The sequence below is a fragment of the Lissotriton helveticus genome, chromosome 8 (assembly GCF_964261635.1).
Source record: "Lissotriton helveticus chromosome 8, aLisHel1.1, whole genome shotgun sequence".
Classification (NCBI taxonomy): Eukaryota; Metazoa; Chordata; class Amphibia; order Caudata; family Salamandridae; genus Lissotriton; species Lissotriton helveticus.
The window spans coordinates 1,199,687,961-1,199,712,933 of record NC_136069.1 but is presented as its reverse complement, the minus strand read 5'-3'; positions in this window follow the sequence as shown (position 1 = coordinate 1,199,712,933).

The window sequence follows — 24,973 nt, the reverse complement described above, 5'->3', positions numbered from 1 at the left end:
CATGTAATGACGGGCGCTTTATTTTCCAGAACATCCAAGCATAAAACAGATCATTCTCATGTCCTTACGCGTTTCAGCTATCGTGTAGCCTTGATCACAGCTGAGACCTCTTTGGTATGATGCTTGACGCTGTGTCTTTTATGCGCCTGACGTGACTATAAGGTTTTACGTAATCAACTTCAAAACTGCATATCGCAGAGTACACTTCGAAAGTTTTGGTCATCCCTTTCCGCTGTTTCTTGTTCTCCCATTCTTTTGCTTACATAGTGGGCAAAAGCAGCTTTATTGTTACACAGGTCCATTTCAAAGTGTCATTAACTTGTATTTTCACCGCTATGTTCAATTTGTAAAACGTCCCGTCATGCAGAAATCCATTGGCAAAAGTTCTGTAAGTCATGGTTTGAATAGTTGTAAAAGGGCTAAATAGTAAAATTCCCTTTTATCAGCAATGTCGCAACTCAGCTTTTTGTGATTAATTACATTTCCTTTCATTTGTTTCACCAAACATCCTTTGGAACCAATGACTCCATATTTTCTACCATTGATGTTCTCTGTAGTATTCCGTTTAAAAGAGTCGTTTTGCAGCTCTTCATAGAGACACATGTTCTCAAGATGATGACTTCTGTTTGGGTAATATGTGTCCAAAACACATCTTTTTTTTAAATATCTGTACTTTCTGTATCTTTTGCTGCTAAATATTAAATTTCTTGTACAGATTTCAGTACTCAATTTCACATTGTTGCAAGACATAGACTCACATAAATGATTCATGTAGACTTGGAGCATAGACTTGCAGATGATAACCGATCTGAGCATTCACATGCTCCAATTTCTCGATGCGATTACATCTTCAAACTGAAACTGTATAATTTCTTACTTAGAGTCTTCTTGTTCGAAATCTCTTCCCACATTTCTTTCAATTCTGTCTTTTCTGATTTTGTAATATAGGACGTTACATATCGCGCAACAGCAATGGAATTGTCCGCAACATATTGAATATCAATGGTAGCATTCCATATGGACAAAATAACTGGGTTGTAGTCATTTATGTGTTTTGACTCTTCATTTCTTTTTAACTTGTAGGTATTTTTTGGAGACTTTCTTGTGATAATATGTCGCAAAGATGACATAAAACTGTTCACCTCAACATTGGATATTACAGGACGTGGAAATCCAAATCGACATTGGTGTAGAACTTGTCCTTAGATTTGTACTTTCGTCGACAGTATTTTCCACATCAGTGGCTTTGGAATCGTAACACTTGTGCTCTTAAGTTGTTTTCTTCTGTGGTTTTGGGTACAGCACTTGTTGCATATTGTTCAATAACACTCAAAACAGCATCATTCGCATCTGTTCCAAATTTGGGAGCGTCCCTAATCCATAACAGCATATGTATATGAGGAGCACCTCTTGCTTGATACTCCTTTCTCCAAAATAAATCCACAATTTATTGCAGATAAAATACATCATAGCCTCAAATCTATGATTGAAATACCTGCATACATTAACAGGATCCAAAGAGCACACTTCTCCAGGTGTTTTGTATTCAATATTTTTTACATTAGAATTTGCCTCTCGAAGACATTCCAGTAAATCATCCCAAGCAAACTCAACACAGCTTAGGGTAAGGAACCATGTTGGAGTTCCTAAGTTCTGTAGCATACATTTCAGTTCTCCATGACGACGGTACCAATATTCATTAGTTCCACGCTGACATGCCATCAAATTAATGAGCTAAGATTCTAGATAATCATCTCTCTGGTGCACTTTATCCATAAAATATTTTGCAGATACATTTTACAGATGTACTCCAGTTTTTAGAATATGATTGACTGCATATGAAAGTCCAGACAAGTCACGTTCAAGCAAAAGATAAAATATATAAGGGATACATTGTCGAAATCTTGGATCTTCTGCATATAACCTTGTTGTCCGATATTCAGATGCAGTAATCTGCACAGGACGTTCATCATATTGTCCTCCTTTTCCAGTTGGGAATAACTGTGGAAAACAACGAGCTTCCAAGCTCTCTTCCCATACACTCATTGGAGTTCCTTTTGCTTTTTTTATTTGGAACCAATCAATAGTGTTCCCCCTCACTTTTTTTGAATGAAGTGGATGCACACTGTAATGTTCATAGATTTCTTCACATCTTTACATATCCACTTTTTCAATTTGTCCACTTGACGTTTCAGTTTCTTCTGCTAAAACTATTTCTTCTTCTCCTATATAAACATTCTTATAGTATGTAGTTTTTTAAATCAAATACAATGTTGCCTTTTGCACTTTCCTAACATCCACTTACTCCTGCCAGATTTTCTTATTCTTAGTCGGCACACCATTAACAAGAATAACAAGTGGTTCACTTTCTACACTTTCTACGCCAATAGTTTCATTATTTTTCTTTAAATCTAACGGTAAAAACACAACTCTTCCATTTAATACCTGTTTAAGGCTTCATACGAACAATAGCCTGAAACGGGTGCACACATTGAATGAGAATAGACTCATAGGTGTTTGAATCTATAATTTCTGGATGAATCGCAACCAACTCTAGATTATTATGAACAGCTCTGGCGGGCATTTTATTCTCATCGAATTTGCTATAACAATATTTACAAATATGCTGATCAGAACCCAAATCAAAACAATTCTCTACCAATAAATAAGTTGCAAATTCTTTCCACTTATCATTATTTTCTTTTTCACTTTTTTTTGTTTTTTTTGAAGATTCCAAGACCTTTATTGTTCATTACTATTGTCACACAGCATTGAGCCTACAGCCCCGAGGGCCGGCTGCGTTTTTGTCTCTCTGTAACCTCTGCATTTTTGGTTTTACACAGCCCTTTAGCCGACAACAACAGGTTCGGCGGCGTTGTATTGGATACATATGTAACTTACATAACCATTTCTTACTAAGGATACATTACTGTCTTATATTATCCTATAGAAGTGTATAGCAAAACATTCTAAGGTAATTATTATTAACGATAACCAAAGATTAACTTTGGCAGTTTTGATGGAGTTCACTTCATTTTACAATATGATTTTACCTTTGTCCATATTGCCGTGGAGCTAGTTGTGTCCCAGGCAGCATATCAAATTGTCCGTATTCCTTGTGAATAATTGCTGTTACTACTACTCATGTCTATCTGAGAGACTGTTTCAGTCCTCCTCTCCTTCGTCGTCCGAGCTAGTGATATCGTCTTTGGGCAGTGGGTAACATAAATCCCCCCTATATACATTCCAAGGTGTCCAAATCTTATTCCACTTTCGTGGACTTGCTCTCATCGTATACACCGCTCTGTCGGCATTAACACATCCATATTCCTACACCAGTGTGTCAATGTAGGTGAATCTACAGCTCCCCACTTCTGCGCTACATATCTTTTTGCAACCATAATGCCTATCGTGCCCCAGATTTGATCATGACGTGAGAGATCGTTTGGGTCCCATATATTCAGCAGACATTTGCGGGGCTCAGGTGGGAGAGATACCTCCAGTGTTTGTGAGATAGTACGCATTACCTGCCTCCAGTAGTCTATTATACTCGGGCATTCCCAAATAGTGTGCAGGAAAGTTCCTTCCTACCCACACCCTCGGAGACAGTATGGATGTTGCGCCCTGCGAAGCTTATGTAGTGTGGTCCTGGTGTAATATATCCGATGCAGTATCTTAAGCTTCACAAGACGGAATCTGGCTGAAATGCCCACTTCTTTTGGTGATGCTATCGCCTCGTTCCATTCTGTGTCGTCCATTTCGCCTAGTTCGTTTACCCATCTCTCTCGTAGTTTGCATGTGGGGTCTGGTAGGTTATTGATTAGTTTGCGATATGTGAGTGAGGTGGCGCTGTGCTGCATGTAGTCTGTAAGCAGTCGGTCTTCCATCGGGGATGCCTCAGGGACCTCAGAGCCTGCAGGTATTGCTGCCAGTAATGCATGTCTAACTTGCACGTACCTATAAGTTTCGTTTGGGCCTAGGTCGTATTGTTGCTGGAGTTGGGGGAATGGAATCACTGTCCCTGCTACCCACAAGTTTCCTACTGTCGATATGCCAATGTTATCCCACTGTGTAAATCCCTTACTTTGCCTTAAATGACCCAGTGCTTTGGTGTCCCATAATGGGGTTAGTTTAGTGATTACGTCTCTCCATTTAAGTTTTGTCTGTGCTGTGTACCATATTGTTACTGTGTGTCTCGTGGGCCCTATAAGTTTCGCCGCTACTCCCTTGTGATAAAGCGCCACCATTAAACTGTGTGTACCTAGCTGTGCTCTGTCTGCCCTGTATGCTGGATCATCCTGGGGCACATGTATCCAGTAGTTGATGGTCTTGAGTTGCGTTGCACAGTAATACATCTGCAAGTTCGGTAAAGCGATCCCTCCCTCGTACCAGCTTCTGTTCAGCTTTATATGTGCTATGCGTGCAGGGAGGTTTCCCCATAATAGTCTGGATACCATGGCCGTCACTTGCTGGAAGTAGCGCGGTGACACTGGGTATGGCGTGTTGTCAAGCGCATAAAGGAAGCGTGGTAATGCCATCATTTTATATAGCGCTGCTCTCCCCAACAGCGTCAAAGGCAGATTCTCCCAATGTTGCACATCCCGTCTCAGGCGGTCCAGCGGCGGCTTCAAATTCTTCTCGTAGAATTCGAATGGGTTCTTGGGTATATGTATGCCAAGAAATTTAAAGGAGTTCTCAGTTATCTCTAGCTGGCAATCAGGGGGCAAGATTGCTCCCGGTCCATGCAGTACATAAATTATTGATTTTGTCCAATTTATCGTGTATCCCGATGCCGCCCCATGGGTATCACACAGTACTAGGAGTTCCGGTATACCACGTTCTGGTTCCATCAAGTAGACCAGCATGTCATCTGCGTAGAGGGAGACTCTATCTTCCCATCCCTCTCCCCAGTCGATTCCTTTCAGCAGCAGGGTAGTTCTAATCAATGTCGCTAGTGGTTCCAGTATCAGTGTAAACAGTAAGGAGGACAGGGGGCATCCTTGACGCGTCCCTCTTGCAAGTTTTATCGTGCATGAGACCTGACCATTTGCCGTCACGCGTGCAATTGGGTTCGTGTATAGGAGTTGAATCCAGGATATAAATTTAGGACCGAATCCCATGTGTGAAAGCACCGCAAAGAGATATTGCCATTCAACCATGTCAAACGCCATTCTAGCGTCCAGAGACAATATTACCGCAGTCGCTGACAGTTGCTGTGCTCTCGCCAATGCCCCGTGGACTCGGTGAAGGTGCAGAGCAGTGTTTCTGTTTGGCATAAAGGCCGATTGATCCGGGTGGATTAATTGTGTGAGGTGGGACATTAGTCTAGTCGCCAGTAGTTTCGCCAGAATTTTCGCCTCTGCATTTAGGAGAGATATTGGGCGATATGAGGTGCATTCTGTTGGCGTTTTTCCGGGCTTCGGGATTGCAACGATTGTGGTGGTCCGTTGGTCTAGTGGGAGTTCAGCGAGCTCTAAACTCTCCTTGTACATTGCCATTAGTGTCGCGCTTAATGTCTCTGACATTAATTTGTACCATTCAATGGGAATCCCATTTGGGCCCAGCGCTTTTCCTGATTGTACTGCATTGATGGCCGATTGTACTTCGTCCGTCCTGAGGTCAGCCTCCAGTTCCTCCGCCACCTCCGGCGTAAGTGTCCGAGTCGGTATGTGGCTGAGGGAGTCCGCTGCTGCCTCCTTAGTCACGGCACCGATCGGGGTATACACTTTTTGAAAGTAGTCCACTAACGTGCTGACTATATCCTCCGGGCGCGTTCGAGGTGTCCTGTCAGTGGCGTTGAGCTGTAGTATGCCTTTAGTGCTACCTACTTTCTTGCCTAGCCAGGATAGCATCTTCCCTGCTTTATCCCCTACATCGTATATTCTGTGTGTGGTTGCTGCCATGCTGTCAATGGTTCCTCTCTTCAGATGGTCTCTGTGCCGCTGTTAACATAACTGCAGTGTATGCAGGGACTCCGGTTTAGGGTCAGCCATATGTGCCGTATTCGCTATTTGTAGCGCCAGTTCTAACTCTGTCAATTCCTGCTGCTGCAATCGTTTGTGCCCAGTTATTGATGCTATGGCTTGCCCCCGCAGCACTGTCTTGTACGCTTCCCAAAGTATTGAGGGAGATGTTACTGATGATATATTCTCGGTGAAGTAATATTGCGTTGTTTTCTTCAGGGTCTTTCGAATTTTAGGGATTTTGAGATATCCCGGGTATATTGGGTATAATCTCTTGCGGGTCTTGTCCTGGCAGGATAGGGTTAATGTCATCGGAGAGTGATCTGATATTCCCCTGGGTTGAATGCCTATATTTTCTACAGTAAATGCTCCAGTACCCAACGTCTGGAAATAGTCTATGCGTGACAGGATATTGTGCGTCGTAGAATAGTAAGTGTATTGCCGCAAGGTGGTGTGCCTGCACCTCCATATGTCTGTCAGTCCTAGTACCTCTGGGAAACTGGTGAACCGAGAAGGTCCAGATGTCTGTTGTCTGACCGGGAACCTATCTAATGAGTCATTTGCTACTGTGTTAAAATCACCGCCGATGATAAGCTCCCCCGCTGGTAAATCTAAGAGGAATTTCCCCAGTGCAGGTAGAGCGATTGAGTGGAGCGCTGGAGGTAAGTAAACTGACACTAAGTTTAGCGTTCTCCCCTCCCACTGTCCCTGTACTGCCGCAAAACGGCCCTGGTCATCAGTTTTGGTGTGTAGAACAATGAAGGGGGATGTCTTCCGTACTAAGATACCAGTCCCTCTCAAGCCCGATGTGAAGTCTGAGTGCACGGCCATTTTGTACCCTCTTCTGTCCAACGCCTGACATGTCCTACCTGTGAGATGTGTTTCTTGTAATAAGATCACTGCCGGGCCTAGACGCTTTATGGCCTGTATCACCTGTCCACTCTTAACTTTGTCGCCTAGCCCCCGCACATTCCATGTCAGTATCTGCAGAGTCACTACCTGTGACTCCTGGGTCTCTCTTTCAAGAGTGATAGGTTGTGAGTTGTGTGCTATTTAAAAGCTGGTCATGGTTGTGAGACTGTCTCTGGCGCAGTAGTATACATTGCCTACCATCAGTGACGCTGCCAGTATGATTTTCCCATCGTATCCTGCCTTGATGTGAAAAGTGAACAAAACTAAGACCAGTACCTCTTCTCCCCCCCTCCCTGCCTCCCTGCATAACGGACTTTGAACTGCCCACCCCCCAACTTAGCAAGGTGCTTTGCCCCTTTAAAACCCATAGTACTTGCTTGCTGGGGTTAGGTTCCGCAGAGGTTGCGACCCCTCTCGTCCTCCTCAGCCTGTTCCAAGCCAGTGTCCAACGACAGCTGGACCTTCATTTTCTGTGTCCACCGGCAATGCTGCAGCAACTCTGTGTCTCTGAACCTTATCAGTGTTCCTTGCTCATCAATCTTGCACCTGGTGAGCGGTCTGGCGTTTCATGCCTCGATGCCTGGGAACCATTGTGTTCTTCTTGCTGCTGGTTTCGATGGTTCCTGTGCGTGCGGTGAGGCGCTCCGGTCTGTCTCCAACCTTCCAGCCAGTCATGTGCTGCTTCCGGCGTGTCAAAAAACCAAGTCTTGTTGTCTGCCACCACTCTCAATCTTGCCGGGAATAACATGGAATACGATAATTCCTTCGCTCGCAGTGCTTTCTTGACTTCCATGAAACACTTTCTTTGGCGTGATACTTCAGCTGTGTAATCCGGGAAGAAGGCAATCTATGAATTGTGCACCCAAATTGGTGGAGAAATTCTAGCCGCTTGGAGGATCGCATCCTTGTCTCTGAAGTTGAATAGCCTGGCCAGGACCGGCCTTGGGGCTGCTCCCGGTTTGGGCTTGCCGCCAGGGACTCTGTGGGCTCTTTCCACCGAGAAGAAGTGGGACAATCCCTTAGGCTGCAACCTGGTCTTTATCAATTCCTCCACGTACAGATCCATGGCTGGCGAACATTCAGACTCCGGAATACCTAAAATCCTGACGTTATTTCTTTGGGAGCGTCCTTCTTGGTCGTCTAGCTTCTATTTTAGTAGTCTATTTTCAGTTTCGATGCGGGCCATCGACGTCTGTATTTCGGAGACATCTTCTACAAGTGATTTCGTGACTGTCTCGACCTCCTTTATTCGTTCCGACATTTTATGAAAGTCCGCTCATAGCAGGGTAACATCTGTGGAGATTGTTCCCACCGTGCTCTGTACCTGCGTTAGGGCTTTCATCACTTCTTCAAGTGTGACCTTTCTATTTCCGTCTCCCTCCGGTGTTTTTCCCGTAGGCGTCCTATTCTCCGTTGCCGCGGGTTGTTCTTTTCAAAAGCGTATTTAGCCAGTTTCGCCTGCGCCAATTGCATTTTCGGTCCTCTGCCTGCCATAATGTCTTCTCTGGAGTATCAGTGTATCAGTGGCACCAATGAGAAGAGGCTGGTTGCAGGGCCCTGCTGGATGTGGTTCTCGATTCGCGACTCTGTGGTAGTCCGTACGTGGGGCCCTGCACGATACTTCCCTTGCATCTCACTGTGGGGGGTGCGTCCGTTATCTCTGGCTGCGCAGGTATAAAAACCACTGTGCTGAATGCTCTTATTGTGAGCGGGGGTCCCTGTTTAGCATGGTTCTAGGCAGAATGTAGGTTCAACGCAGGATTAGAGGTCTTTAGAAAGCTCTGAGCCCGGTCTGCACTCTCTATCCGGTGTTCTCCTTCTTACTATTTGTCCCCCGTTGCCTCTGGTGTAATGCCTTACTTTTTGCCCCCTGGCGCTATCGCAACTTGCACCACTGCAGCGACGCGAGTCCGGCCAGCCCCCTCACAGTGCCGTCGGCGGGTGCGTTTCCCCCCGCCTTCTGCCAGGTCCCAATGGTGTGGTACATGGGGATGGGGGGTTTATTGCAGGACCTACCCCCTCTTCGCCCGAAGCCTGCCGCCGGTTTGTACGATGTGGAGCGCCTAATGAGGCGTTCGCAGCAGCGTCGCCGGGCGATTCTTCTCCCCGGAATGTCCGTGCCTCCTAATGGGATCCGACACGCTGCCCCTGGGGTCCGCTCCTGTGCCGGACATGCAACTGCCTGTGCGGTATGCCGAGCTTGTCAGATTCTCCTGGTGTGCGGGTGGTAGGGCAGACTTCCTGTTCGTCGCGGCTGTCCTGCTCGCACTTCCGCCCTGTCTCCCGCGATACTGTGGGTCGGTGTTCGGATCACGGTGTAGGCCGCAAAATGGCTGCATCTGGTTCCGCCGGTTTTCAGCCGAGCACTTTTATCGGATGTGTACCGATCGATGCTGCCTGGTCCTGGGCTTCGAGTACAGCCCTCGGAGTCCCTATTTTGTGCCGGATTAATGGTCGGATCAGTGAAATGGTTGCTTAACCTGCGGAGCCTTTTCGCTATACAGCCATCTTGCTCGGCAGTTGGCCACGCCCCCTTCACTTTTTAAATACAGATCAACACTCCTAGTTTGATTTTTGTAGTGAGTTAGGCAAAAACAAATACAAGAAAAATTTGGCCTTTCACCTGAAATCACCGTAAACTTTGTAATTTAATTTTCAAAATTTTTTGTACAACTATGTTCAACATTCTCAACAACATTTTCTTCTATTAATGTCTGAGTTTCTTCACTCTCTTCTTTAGGACCGAAGTAACAAAACTCAATATCATCACAAACCTTTTTCATATCTGATACTGACCCACGCAAAAGAGCATTGTTCAACTCATTTAACTTTATTGCTGGACTTTTTGAATAATACAATCTTCTCACTAACTTCCACATTTGAGTATGATGTACTGCTAACATCCTGAAATGGTGAAAAACACTTTGATATACTGTCCTAGAAAGACAAGCCAGAGAATTACAATGCAAACCAGTATGTTTTCTCACTCTGCAAGTGTGTAGTCCTTGCAACACCTTAATCTTTTGTTTACAACTTTTTTTACAATATGCTTGTAAGAAATTGCGTAATTTATCAATAGATTCTTGTCGTACACTACAAATACTACTACAATCCCAAGTGTACACTGGGGCTTTAGGACGTTTGCCTATAACTTCATCAGCTATCACTTCTTCTGCATTTCTAGGAACCATTTGCTCTTTCTCAATTGGACAACCATGTTTAACCTCATAAGCTCGACCACTGGTATCAACTGCATGCAACAAATCATTGCTCTGTAAATAACTCTCTTCATTAAAAAAAAGGCTCGGAACTTAACGTGTGTTTCCATTCCCCTAAAATAAATCACAAAAATTCTTTCTGTTAATTACACTTTTCCTCTTACTTTTGGCCTTCATTAATTAGATTGTTTTATCTAGTGATGACATTTTCTTTAATACTAAAATAAAGAGTTTCCTCTTTACTTCAAAAGCCTTTTAAACAATGGATTCGATGAGCTTATTCTTTTTTTAAAATTGTGCCTCTTTCTATATTTCTTTGTATGTTTCAATAAATTATGGACTACTCTGTTGTAAAATATTTTTTTGCGCATTTCTTTATATTGATTTTGTCTTCTTTTACTATAAGCTGTATCCTTGGTTTTTATTTTGCCTTTTTTTCCTTTCCTTTTCTTTTCACTTTATTTTGTGCTTGGAACATTTTCACTGCTTTGCACATTTGCATTTTTTTTTCTGAATCTAGTAATATTTTTTATGAAGTCCTTTTTGGTCTTATCAGAATTTTTTCTCTTTTTAGCCACATTATGTTGGTCATCCAATACTTGTGGTTGAGTTTTTTTCAAGTAAGTATTCTTTTTCTGACCTTTTCTTATTCTTTCTTTCTCCGGCATGATAACTTTACTTTAATGATTATAAACAGTATCTGTAAAAAATAAACATAAATAAGTAGTTATCAATAACTTAAAAAAATTATAAATTTGTATTACTATACAAACACATTTCATAGAAATTCTAACTAAAAAATCGTAGGCCTGAAGCACAACTGTGAAAGTGGTAAGAGCACTACATACATAGTGCATAGCAGTTTGAAGCACTCCATAACACTAAAAACTGAAGCACTGTATGAGTACATGCATATTTACTAAATGATCACAATACTATAAGGAAAGACACTGAGTGAATTCATAATTGGTTCACTTTTACTTTAGTAAATATATTACTACCTGGTAAATAAACAGTTACTATGGTATTGCAACAGAACAGATTTAGAATTTAGATTAGTGGAGTGTTGTTTGTCTAGTGTAGGGAGTCATGCTGGGGTAGGGTTCCAGGGTAGTGCAGTGGCATTTGGGTAGTGCAGGAGATTGTGCTGGGGTAGATATAAGGTCTAGGGTAGTATAATGGTGTTTGAGTAGTGTAGTGGATCGTGCTGGGGTAATGTTTTTAGAGTTTAGGGTACTGCACTGGTAATTGGGTAGTGTAGGTGGTCGTACTGGGGTAGATTTAGGGTTTAGGATAGTGCAGTGGTCTTTGTGTAGTGTAGGGGGTCCTGCTGGGTTAGTGTTCTAGGATAGTGCAGTCATGTTTGTGTAGTGTAGAGGGTTGTGCTGTTGTAGTGTTTTAGGGTAGTGCAGTAGTGTTTGGGAAGTGTAGGGGGTCATGCTGGGGTAGATTTAAGATTTAGGGTAGTACAATGGTGTTTGGGTAGAGTAGTGGGTTGTGCTAGAATAGTGTTTTAGATTTTAGGGTAGTACAGTGGTGAATGGGTAGTGTAGGAGGTTGTGCTACAGTTGATTTAAGAGTTAGAGTACTGCAATACTGTTTAGATAGTGTAGGGGTTGTGCTGGGGTAGTGTTTTAGCGTTTAGGTTAGTGCAGTGGTGAATGGGTAATGTAGGAGCTCATGCTGGTAGTAGATTTACAGTTTAGGAAGTGTAGAGGAGTTTGTGTGGTGTAGGAGGTCGTGCTGGAGTAAATTTAAAGTTTATAGAACTGCAATGGTGTTTGGGTAGTGTAGTGGGCCATGGTGGTATAGTGTTTTAGAGTTTAGGGTAGTACATTGGTGAATGGGTAATGTAGAGGGTCATGTTGGGGGTGATTTAGAGTTTAGGGTAGTGCAATGCTGTTTGAGCAGTGTAGGGGGTCATGATGAGGTAGTGTTTTAGGGTTTAGGGTAGTGCTGTTGTGTTTAAGTTGTGTAGGGTATCGTGCTGGGGTAGTGTCACTGCAAGAGTACATGTATTTATATCTCTGCAAACACATCAACCAACCAAATCATTCTCTCTCAATTTTCCTAAATGGACACTGACTCACAGAGTGATTTTAGACAAATAACAGTATTTCCTATAAACGGAGTAGTAGGGTAGTACAGTGGTGTTTGGATAGTGTAAGGGGTCGTGCTGGGGTAGGTTTAAGGTTTAAGGTAGTGCAATGGTGTTTGACTACTGTAGGAGGTGGTACTGGGATAGTCTTCTAAGGTAGTACAGTGGTACTTGGTAGTGTAAGAGGTCGTGCTGTTAAGGTTTAGGGTACTGCAATGGTGTTTGTGTAGTGTATGGAGTCGTGCTGGGGTTGTGTGCTAGGGCAGTGCAACGGTATTAATGAAGTGTATGGGGTCCTGTTAGGCATAGTGTTTTAGGTTTTAAGATACGGCAATGGTGTTTGTATAGTGTAGGGGGTCGTGCTGAAGTAGTGTTCTAGGGTATTGCAGTGGTGTTTGGGTAGTGTAGGGGGTCATGGTGGGGTAGATTTTAGATTTAGGGTAGTACAATGGTGTTTGGGTAGTGTAGTGGGTCGTGCTAGTATAGTGTTTTAGATTTTAGGGTAGCATTGGTGAATGGGTAGTGTAAGGGGTCATGCTGGGGTAGATTTAGATATTAGGGTAGTGCAGTGGTGTTCGTGTAGTGTAGGAGGTCGTGCTACAGTAGATTTATTGTTTAGAGTACTGCTATACTGCTTAGATAGTGTCGGGGGTTGTGCTTGGGTAGTGTTTTAGTGTTTAGGTTAGTGCAGTGATGAATGAATAATGTAGGACGTTGTGCTGGAGGTAGATTTAGTGTTTACCGGTGTGCAGTGGTGGTTGAGTAGTGTAGGCGGTCATGATGAGATAGTGTTTTTGAGTTAAGGGTAGTGCAGTGGTGTTTAAGTAGTGTAGGGGATCGTGCTGAAGGTAGTGTCACTTCAAGAGTACATGTATTTATATGACTGCAAACATCAACCAACCAACTTATTCTCTCTAAATTTTCCTAAATGGACACTGACTCACAGTGTGATTCTAGACAAATAACAATATTTCTTATAAATGGAGTAGTAAGTTAGTATAGTGGTGTTTGGGTAGTGTAGGGAGTCATGCTGAGGTAGTGTTCTAGCATAGTGCAGTGGTGTTTATGTAGTACACAGGGGCATAATAGGGATAGTGTTTTAGGGTTTAAGGTAGTGCAGTGGTGTTTGTGTAGTGTAGGGGGTCATGTTGGGGATGGTCTTAGGAAAGTACAGTGGTGTTTGGGTAGTGTAGGAGGTCGTGCTGGGGTAGATTTAGGGTTTAGGGTCGTGTAATGGTGTTTGAGTAGTGTACGGGATTGTGCTGGGTTAGTGTTTTAGAGTTTAGGGTACTGCACTGCGTATTGGGTAGTGTAGGTGGTCGTACTGGGGGTAGATTTAGGGGTTAGGGTAGTGCAATGGTGTTTTAGTAGTGTAGGGTGTCGTGCTGAGATAGTGTTTTAGGGTTTAGGATAGTAAAGTGGTGAATGGGTAGTGTAGGTGGTCATGCTGGAGGTAGATTAAGGGTTTACAGTAGTGCAGTGGTGTTTGTGTAGTGTAGGGAATCATGCTGGCGGTAGTGTAAGTGAAAGAGTACATGTATTTATATGTCTACAGACACACCAACCAACCATATCATTCTCTCTCAATTTTCCTAAATGGACACTGACTCACAGTGTGATTCGAGACAAATAACAATATGTCTTATTAATGGAGTAGTAGGGTAGTACAGTGGTGTTTGGGTAGTGTAAGGGGTCGTGCGGAAGTAGGTTTAAGGTTTAGGGTAGTGCAATGGTGTTTGGGTAGTGTAGGGGGCGTGCTGGGGGTAGTCTTTTAGGGTTTAGGGTAGTGCAGAGGTAAATAGGTAGTGTAGGTGTTCATGCTGGTGAAAGATTAAGGGTTTAGGGTAGTGCAGTGGTGTTTGTGTAGTGTAGGGAATTGTGCTGGGGTAGTGTCACTGCAAGAGTGCGTGTACTTATTTATCTGTAAAAACATCAAGCATCCATTCCATATATTTCATAACTGCATTTTACTATTAAAGCTAAACTCATTTTAGAAACACATAACCAATGACTATTTTTTAATTCAACCAAAATGTGAGAACACAATACATTTTTAATCAATTATATGTCAGGAAACACATGAAGTACCAAAATGCTTCTCTCAGAGTGATTCCTAAATGCACTCAAGACTCACTGTGTGATTCTAGACAAGCAACTCTATCACTTGCATTTTACCAAAACACATGTACTAGTCTACAAGACTTTAGGTGGCTCTACACATTGCACAACATTTTCTACTACACATTAGTATTGAGTGCTTCTATCAAAATGATACCCAAATGCACACAAGACTCACTGTGTGATTCTAGACAAACAACTCTATCTTGCATATTATCGAAACACATTTCATAGTCTAGAAGGAGTACTGCATTTTAATTAAGAAACTTGACTCATTTTGCAAATACATAAAAAATGACTGGTTTCTAATTCTACCAAAACATGAAAACAGCATAGTTATCTACTGCAAACACATAAAATACATAAATGCTTATCTCACAATAGTTTCTAAATGCACACACGAACAATAAAATTCTAGAGGAAAAAAAAGTGTTCCCTGCACTTTAGCAGGAGAAACACATTAGTCTGATTAAAATCAAAATGTACCACATACATCTCCTCACAAATTAATAACTCACCTTTCCAATTGTTTTGTAGAATAAGAAGTATGTCAGTCACACAGCAGATGTTCTTATACATACTCACTCTTTTCTACACCTCTCACCAGAACCAAAGAATGGCAGAGTTTCCCTCTCATTTTGAACACATATACACCTAAACATCAAATCGCATTGCTTCCCACATTAATTTAAAAGCAAACACACATTTCTGTTGGTTACACATTTCAACCCTTTCTAATTGACATAAATTTGAACCCTACCCCCAAACTGCCTTCTGCCTGTTACCATAGAAACAGTTCATGGAACACTTAACTGAGCACACAGTTCAAAAGTTCATCACACAATGTTGCTAATCAAAACAGCAAGTGTGCTTGAGTTATCAACATATCAGCGTATCTTATGTAACGTTCCTTTCAAGCAGTTTTTGTTAACCAATAAGAATCATGCTTTTAAAAAACAGAAACATGCACCCTAGTTTTCAGTGTAGAATCTTGTCAAACAACCAATCATTTCTTTTCTCTTTTCAAAACTGCATCTTATCCACCATTTTAGAAAAATCTTAGTTTTCAAACTGCCATTTCATTTACAAAGACCGTCTGAGTGCATCCAGACCTCCCTTCAAGATGCTTAGAGTGTGGATTGTGGGACACAGCTATATTTTCCTGAGTCAAAAGTATTTAGAAATCAAAGGAATTCACAAAGACCTAGGTTTACCAAATGTAGACATTAAATAGATTGGACAGAGAGGGTTAAAGTGGCACCAATTGATGCCATTGGTTAAATCCTTGTTGCATCTCCAACACCCTGACCTCATAATTGTGCACTGTGGTGGCAATGACTTGGCACTTTGACTGGGGTAGATCTGGAAATACTTATGAAGGACACCTTTGGAGAATTGATGACACTTTTCCCCCAAACTGCCTTTGTCTATCCAAAGGTAGAAATGGAACTTGTCCAATCAATTTTGTCCACAGATTGAGAAAGCTAGTAAACATGTGAATAAATCTGTTTCTGCTTTTCTCCGAGACTATAGAATGGGGTCTATTTACCACAACAATCTGCGTTTCAATATGCATGGCATCTATAGGAGCGATGGTGTACATTTTACAGATGAGGGAAACAGAGTTTTCCTCTTGAACTTTAAAGTCTGCATCAGTATTTACTTATAGGTACTAAAATCTCTCAATAAACACAAGGGCTCTTTTTAGAGCCACCTAAGAACTAAACACAAAAGCTAGATGTATATCTAATACATTTTTAAAGATTTGTTTGCTTGGAGTCGCGCACCCAACGCGTCAGAGTTGTGCACCAAACGCTTAGAAGTCATGCACCTAATGCGTTGGAGTCCCGCACCCTACAGATTATAAATCATGCATCCAACGTGTGCACACCAGGGGGCCGCACTGAGCGCCGTGCTGGGTGCGCGACTCCTAATTTTACAGTAAAAAAAACTAGCCCGTATCACTAATTTTTATTATCCCCGGAGACCCCATCCCCCGGGGCTTATAAAAAACATTGGGGACCGTGGAGGGAGCCCCAATGCCCCCACAGTCCCAGCCGGCTCCTCGCGTCCTTCAGGAGCAGGCATTGCTTTTCCATATGGGGAGCTGCTAACATGTAGCTCCCGTTTGGAAAAGCAATCTGCTTTCCTATTTGGAAGAGAAAGCAGTTTTCCTGCTCTCTCTTCCAAATAGGAAAGCAATTTGCAATGACAGGGTGGGAGCCAGGAGGCTCACCCCATGTCATTGCAAACAGCAGTGTCCCGGGCGTGGGCACCCCGAGACACTGCAGGAGCCGGCCCCGGGGGGAGGCGGTCCCCAGGGCCATCTTGGGCTCCAGGAGGAGGGCCGCGCAGCCCCTCTCCCATACTTTAAACAAGCCCCAGGGGAGACGGTCCCCGGGGCTGTGGGGAGGCCCCGTGAGCCCCCCTGCATTAATTTACTTAGAGCCCCAGGGGGTGGCGGTCCCCCGGACAGTGTTGGGGGATTGGGACCCCCCACACTATTTTTTTTAAATGCCTCTGGGATTTGGCCCCCCAGGGGCTAATAACCTTTAAAGCGTGAGACACACATTTGTTATTTTTTCTCAGCAGTTGGACCCCCTGAGCAGGCCTAGGGGATCAGGGTGTCTCTACCCTTCCCCTTTTTATGTTTTGCAACGTTTTAGGGGGGTTTCTTGTGCCTCAAGTCTACCAAAGCGCAAGATGACGGCCAACGATTCCTAGTTTGGATTGTTGACAGCCAATTAAAACACAGTTCATGCACGGCAGGGTGCGCTTAAGCTGCATTTAGGGTACACGGATAGGTACGCAGATCCACCGGGCCCATAGATATATATGTACTTTAATTGTAATTTCTCAGGAACTATTGAACGGATTTACACCAAATAAGCAAAAGGCAGGAGTCTGATCCAAGAACTACCTCTTTGCCAAATTTGGTGTAATTCTGTTCAGCAGTTCGGGCTGTAGCTGCGGCTAAAGGTCCTATGGGAAATTGCATCGGGATAATGCGTTTTGAGACCACCCTTTTTTTTCTGCCCCTGCTTGATGAATCATCATGAAACTTTCAGGATAAGAGCAGACTAGAGCTGGCCAAAAGTTTGGAAAATTTCACGCAGATTCGTCAACCGGCGCCAAAGTTATTCTAAATAGAATGTTGCGGATTTCCTTTTTAATACAAATATGGCTTTTAGTTTTGCCGAAGTTGATCCACTTGAAGGAGAAGAGGAAGAATAGATGGTGCAGTGGAAGAAGAAAAGAAAGGAAAGCATTGTTAGGTCTTTTCTGGTGTACCAGAAGGGGAAAAAACTGTGAATGCAAGAAAATTAAATTGCATTATCTGTGAGAGACTGCTGTCCGGAGGCTCCGATAAAAAGTACTCTTGCAGTACGAGTAGTATGAAAAAGCATATGGAGACCATCCACCCTGTACACCTTGTGAGAGGAAAAAAAAAGAAAGTTGAATGCTGCTACTGAAGAAGACCCAGTACACAAGCAACTTCTGCGCAGATTCTATATGCACCATAGTTGTATTAAGTGCGCCACTGACCACTGCGTTGATGAACAGTGCATTGATGTCATCTCTGCTGCTCTTAAAGTGCACAAATGTTAATTTTTTTCTATAATGTGATTTTGTTTTTCTTCAAGAGATCATTTCCTGATCTTCATTATTCTCTGTTGTTTTTAAAATAAAAAACACACAAAAAAGTTAAAAAAGGTGATTTTTTTTATTGTTCCGGAAAAAAAATGGTTCTTAGGGATCCACATCTACTGGTTAAAAAAAAGAAAAATTATCTGAGTGATTGCATGAGACTATGGACAATCTGTGGGTGATCGGAGAAATGCAAGTATAGTGCATAATTTTTTTAATGAATGTTTGAGAAGTGGCAAAGTGAATGAATGAGTTCATAGATAATATCAGGTAATTGGAGGAGTGAATGAGTAGTGTGTAAGTGATTAGATGAGTACATGTGTAGTGCATAAGTGATTATAGTGGTAGATGGTTACTACCTGGGTCCTTCAATGAGTACATGGCTACCTACTGGATGATTAGAGCACTGTAATGAGAGTGCATGGTGAATTTCTAAGTTCTTGGGTATTGGCGGAGTGATTGGATAAGTACATGGTACTGGCTGGGTGATTGGAGGAGTGCATAGGAAGTGACAGGGAGATTGCTGGAGTGCATAGGTACTAGCTGAGTAATTGGAGGAGTGAATCAGTAGTGTGTAGATGGTTAGAGGGCTGCATGAGTAGTGTATGGAGGATTGTAGCAGTGTTTGAATTAAGGCCTGGGTCATTGTATGAGTACATGGGTAGTGAATGGATGATTAGAGTACTGCCAAGAGAATGCATGGTGAATTCATAAGTGCTTGGGTATTGGCGGAGTGTGTGGATAAGTCTATGGTGCTGCATGGGTGATTGGAGGAGTGAGTAGGTACTAACAGGGAGATTAGTAAACTGTATAGGTAGTAGTCAAAGGAATTCAGAAGTGAATGAATAAGTGCCTGGGTAATTGCATGACTACACGAGTACTGACTGGATAATAAGAGTCCTGCAATGTGTGTGCATGGGGTATTTATAAGTGTTTGGGTATTGGCACAGTGATTAGATAGGGATATGGTACTGGCTGGATGATTAGAGTAGTGCACAGAAAGTGACCGTTTGATTGCTGGACTGCATGGGTACTACCTGGGTAATTGGAGGAGTGAATCAGTAGTGTGGAGGTGGTTAGAGGACTGCATGTATAGTGCACATCTGATTATAGCACTCCTTATGTAAGTGCCTGGGTCATTACATGAACACTTGGATAGTGACTGGATACTTAGAGTGTTGCAATGAGACTGCATGGTGAATTTATAAGTGTTTGGGATTTGGCAGAGTGATTGGATAAGGACATGTGACTGGCTGAGTAACTGGAGGAGTGCATTGATAGTAACTTGGAAATTAGTAAACTGTATAGATATTAGTCAAAGGAATGTAGAGGTTCATTAATAATTGTCTGGGTAATTGCATGAGTACATGGGTACTGACTGGATGATAGGAGTACTGCAATGTGAGTGCATGGTGAATTTATAAGTGTTTGGGTATTAGCAAATTGAATGGAGTAGTACATTGTACTGGCTTGTTGATTGGAGGAGTGTACGGGGAGTCACAGTGTGATTGCTGGACTACATGGGTACTACCTGGGTAATTGGAGGAGTGAATCAGTAGTGTGGAGGTGGTTAGAGGACTGCAGAGATAGTGCACAATTGATTGTAGTACTGCATGTGTTAGTGCCTGGGTCATTGCATGAGTACATGGATAGTAACTGGGTATTGAGAGTGCTGCAAGTTGACAGTTGGTGAATTTATAAGCGCTTGGGTTTTGGCACAGTGATTAAATAAGGACATGGTACTGGCTGGATGACTGGAGGAGTGCAAGGAGCATGACAGTGTGTTTGATGGAGTGCATGGGTACTACCAGGGTAATCTGAGGAGTGAATCAGTAGAGGGGAGGTGGTTAGAGGACTGCATGGATAGTGCTCATCTGATTGCAGCACTGCATGTGTTAATGCCTGGGTCATTGTACAAGTACATGGATAGTGACTGGATACTTAGAGTACTGCAAGTTGACACCATGGTGATTTGTTAAGTGCTTGGCTTTTGGCGGAGCGATTGGATTAGTACATGGTTCTACCTGGGTGATTGGAGGAGTGCACAGGGAGTCACAATGTGATTGCTGGTCTGGATGGGTACTATCTGGGTAATTGGAGGACTGAATAAGTACTGTGCAGGTGTCTAGAGGACTGCATAGATAGTGCACATGTGATTGTAGCACTGCATGTCTTAGTGCCTGGGTCATTGCATGAGTACATGGATAGTCACTGGATATTTAAAGTGCTGCAATGAGAGTGCATGATGAATGTATGTGCTTGGGTTTTGACACAGTGATTGGATAAGGACATGGGCCTGACTGAGTAATTGAAGGAGTGCATAGATAGTAACAGGAAGATTAGTAAACTGTATAAGTAGCAGTCAAAGGAATGTAGAAGTGCAGGAATAAGTGCCTTTGTAATTGCATGAGTGCATGGGTACTGACTGGATGATTAGAGTACTGCAATGTGAGTGCATGGTGAATCTATACGTTTTTGGGTATTGGCACAGTGATTAGATAAGGACATGGTATTGGCTGGATGATTGGAGGAGCGCACGGAAAGTGACAGTGTGATTGCTGGACTGCATGGGTACTACCTGCGTAATTGGAGGAGTGAATCAGTAGTGTAGAGGTGGTTAGAGGACTACTTGGATAGTGCACATCTGATTGTAGCACTACATGTGTTAGTGCCTGAGTCATTGCAGAATTACATGGATAGTGACTGGATACTTAGAGTGTTGCAAGGAGAGTGCATGGTGAATTTATAAGTGCTAGGGTTGTGGCAGAGAGATTGGATAGGGACATGGGACTGGCTGAGTAACTGTAGGCGTGCATAGGTAGTAACAGGGAATTAGTAAACTGTATAGATAGCAGTCAAAGGAATATAGAAGTGCATGAATAAGTGTTTGGGTAATTGCATGAGTACATGGGTACTGACTGGTTGATTAGAGTACTGCAATGTGAGTGCATTGTGAATATATAAGTGCTTGAGTATTGGCAGAGTGATTGGATTAGTACATGGTACTGGCTGGGTGATCGGAGGAGGGCACAGGGAGTCACAGTGTGAGTGCTGGACTGCATGGGTACTATCTAGTGTGAGATGTTGGCCAGGCATATGCTGTCCACTATTGTAGTGGGCACCTTGCACAAGTCCAAATGACCCCTTATTGATGGTATGCATGCAGTGTCTAAACACAGCTGCAAATCACCATTATCTTTTGATGGGGAACGTAGCGGTTGGAAAATGACAGATAACGGACACTTAGAAGAGGACTAGGAGTAAACTCCTTTAGAATTAGGAGGTTCTAGAGTCAACACCCACAGGAGCAACAGAGTACTTGAGTTACCTCACCCAGGGCAGCCGGGTGCATAGGTGCCTTTTCGTGTCGGGTTTCGTCGTCGATTTCAATGGAGAGCTGCTGTAAAGTGCTGCTGGCATCCAAGTGGAAAGTGTCCAGAGGGATCCAAGGGTGGATCAGAGATCTGAAGAACCTGAAAGCAGAGAGGACAGAGTCGGGGTTACTTGCCTGTGACTAGGAAGGTGATGAGCAGCTGTCCACCGATGTCGGGTGATTTCAGGTGAAGAAGGTGAAACTTGACTCTTCAGCCACGAGGTCCCGGAGACGTCAACGATGACTAGGAGCTGGATTCCAGCTGTCCCACGAAGGATGTCGAGTGCAGCGGTGTCGGTGCCCGGATTGGACCCAACAAGCCCTGGAAACAGCAACCCATGCAGAAAACAGAGATTGGCTCTGTTGCAGACCAGCATGGTCTGATGGACTCACCTCTTGGTAGGGTGCCAGGGCAAATCTGGAGCAGCCGGAGAAGCCCAAGAAACAGAAGAGTAACCTTTGTGTTGACCAACCTGTCGACGGACCAGGGATCACGAAGGGGCCTCAAACAGAAATGCTAGAAGTGGGCTCACGGAACACTGGTGGAGTGTATGCCAACAGTCTTTGAGGCAGAGGATACTTGGGGCATGCACTACAAGTATCCCAATGCACAACTTTGGAAAAGCTTGGGAAGTTGATGCACTAGCAAAAGTGCCCAGTGTCCAGGAGTTCCAGTTCAACGTCACTCGTGAGGGCTGCGGGTCTCAGCTTTGCTGGGATCTCGTGTCGGCCTCTGAGAAGTCTGGAAATCCATGTCCTGAGTCTCAAATACTTTGGAGTCCAGCGGGAGCTGCGGAAATGCAGACAGGCAATGTTAGATTTGGGGGTCTCTAGTTGGCACAGGTAGGTACTTGTGACAAATAGGGACCCTTGCCTCTAGTCAGGGTAATGGGGTACAATCCAAAAATAACCCCTGCTCAGCCCCTTGGTAGCTTGGCACGAGCAGACATGCTTATCTCAGAGGCAGTGTGTAAAGCATTTGTGACCACATACAGTAACCCAGTGACAACACCACAGATGGACACCACACAGTTGTATATTAAAAATAACTATTCCTTATATAGACTTAACACAAGACCACAAACAACAAAAATCACAATACTATACTTAAGATGGCAGTTTTAGCTTAGTTGAGTTCTGTACTTAAGATGCAACACTTTAAGTCAACGTACCTTACGATGTGTGACGCTTCCACAACAAAAGTGTTACAGTGATGGAAATGCGGCAAAGTTCCAGTGCAAAGAAATAAAAACTTGAAGATCGTCCAGATGTAGCAGCTTCTCCAATAATACAAGAAGTCTTGGTGCGATGCATTGACTGCAGCGGCGACACCCGTGTTCAGCGATGCGACGGCCACAGCCTCGGCTGTGGCACTCTTCTCCAACGTTGCGAGACGCTTCCACTTTATGCGACAACTACAGCGGCGACATCCAAGATGCGACAGCAGCAGTTCGAACTTTGGCACGCTTCTCTGTGCATGCGAGGTGCTTCACTCGATGTGGTGCAGTGTGACAACTACAGCGGCAACATCCAAGATGCGATGGCAGCAGCAGCGATGGTGACACACTTCTTCCTTGTTGCGAGAAGCTTCTCTCAATGCGGTGCAGTGTGACAACTACAGCTGCGACATCCAAGATGCGACGGCAGAAGCAGCGACAGCAACAAGCTTCCTCTTCGTTGCGAGATGCTCCTCTCGATGCAGTGCAATGCATCAGCTACATTGGCAAAACCCTCCTTCGGAGTTGCGACGGCAGCGGCTGCGACAGCGACAGGCTTCTTCCTCTTGAGTCACGCTTTCAGCTCTTTGTGACACGCAGTCCCTCAGAAGGTCCATAAACAGCAGCAGGCACTTCCAAAGAATTCTGGGGAGCTGGGGTTTGAAGTCTGTTGTCCCTGAGACTTCAGCAGGAGGCAAGCTCTATTCCAAGACATTGGAGATCGCTTCAAAAGTTGAAAATAAAGCACACAAAGTTCTTTCTCCTTTCTTTGGCAGTCAGGCAATCACTGCAGGCCAATCCCCCAAGCAGCACTTCAGCTCAAGGATAGTCTCTCCTCAGTTTCTTCAGGTTCCTCTACCCAGCAAAGGTTTCTTCTAGTAGTCCAAAAGTGATCTAATTTCTTGGGATCAGGGTCCCAATATTTATACCCCAAATCCTTTGTTCTCTGAGAGGAGAGGGGCCTTTGCCCAGTCCAAAGCAGTTCTGAAGCACTCGGTTAACATGGCTCCTTCTTTCCTTTCACAGTGCAGGGCAGAAACATCAGAATCCCCACAGGAAATGGAGCCAGCATTGTGGAGGGAAAGCACAGCCTTGGAGCACTTTGTTGACAGGGTTCCTTCTCTTCTTTCACTGTGCAGGGCAGAGACATCAGCCCCACCCCAGGAGGTGTAGCCAGCATTGTGAAAGGGAGGCACAACCCTATTCCGGTTCCAGGTGCTACTCCTCCCACCCATCTAGATGCAGATCTCTCTATTCACCATTGGACTGACTCATTCTGTCTCCTGGAATCCCCCAGCTCTGTCACTGACAAACTCCAGACAAGGAATACACAACCTAGCAGAGGCAGGCTTGAAAGGTTAGGCAAGAAAATACCTACTTTCTAAAAGTGGTATTTTCAAACACAGAATGTTAAAACCAACTGCACTAAAAGATGTATTTTATCATTCTGAGTTCAGGCATACTAAACCCAAATTTCTACCATGTTCCCTGAGTCAGTAAGGATTGTAATAATGTAATAATCTAACTGCGCATTCTGACCTATGGAGAACAGGTAGCCTTGCAATAGTGAAAATTGAAAATGGCTGTAATTCACTATTAGGATATGCCACACACACCAGGGCATGTCCTACCTTATACGTTACCTGAGTCAGTTAGAATGATAAAAATGTAATAATCTAACTGCCTTCTGGCCTATGGAGAACATGTAGCCTTGCAAAAGTGAAAAATGGCTGTAATTCACTATTAGGACATGCCATACACACCAGGGCATGTCCTACGTTATACTTACAATGCACCCTGCCCTTGGGCCTACCATAGGGGTGTCTGATATGAAGAAAAGGGACGGTTTAGGGACTTGCAAGTGGTTGCACTTGCCCAGTCAACATGACAGTACCAGCCTGCATGCAGGCTCTGCATGGGCAGACCTTAGAAACACTTTTACAGGCTGTTTCTGTGAGTGGCACAACCAGTGTTGCAAGCCCACCAGCAGTATTTGGTTTACAAGCCCTCAGCACTCCTGGTGTACTGTACTAGGGTCTGACAGGTAAACCAAACCAGCCAATCATGGAACCACTGATTAACACATTAACTTACAGTAGGGAGCACTTGCACTGTGGCACTGAACAGCAGTGGCACAGTGCCCAAAGCATCTAACCCAGCAAAAACACATGAGGCAAAAGCAAAAATGAAAGGGAGACCCATGCAAGGGGTGCCAGGTCTAACACGTGTCCCCTCCAGCTGAAATATGGGGAGAACTACCCTAACTCCTGGGAGTTCTCATCACTAAGGTGGAAAAATCAGGACCGACCATCAGCGTTGGTGTATTCTGTACCAGGGCGGTGTTTCACTATAAAGTCCGTACCCTGTAGGGAAATGGACCACCTCAACAGCTTTGGATTCTCACCCCTCATATGCATCAGCCATCT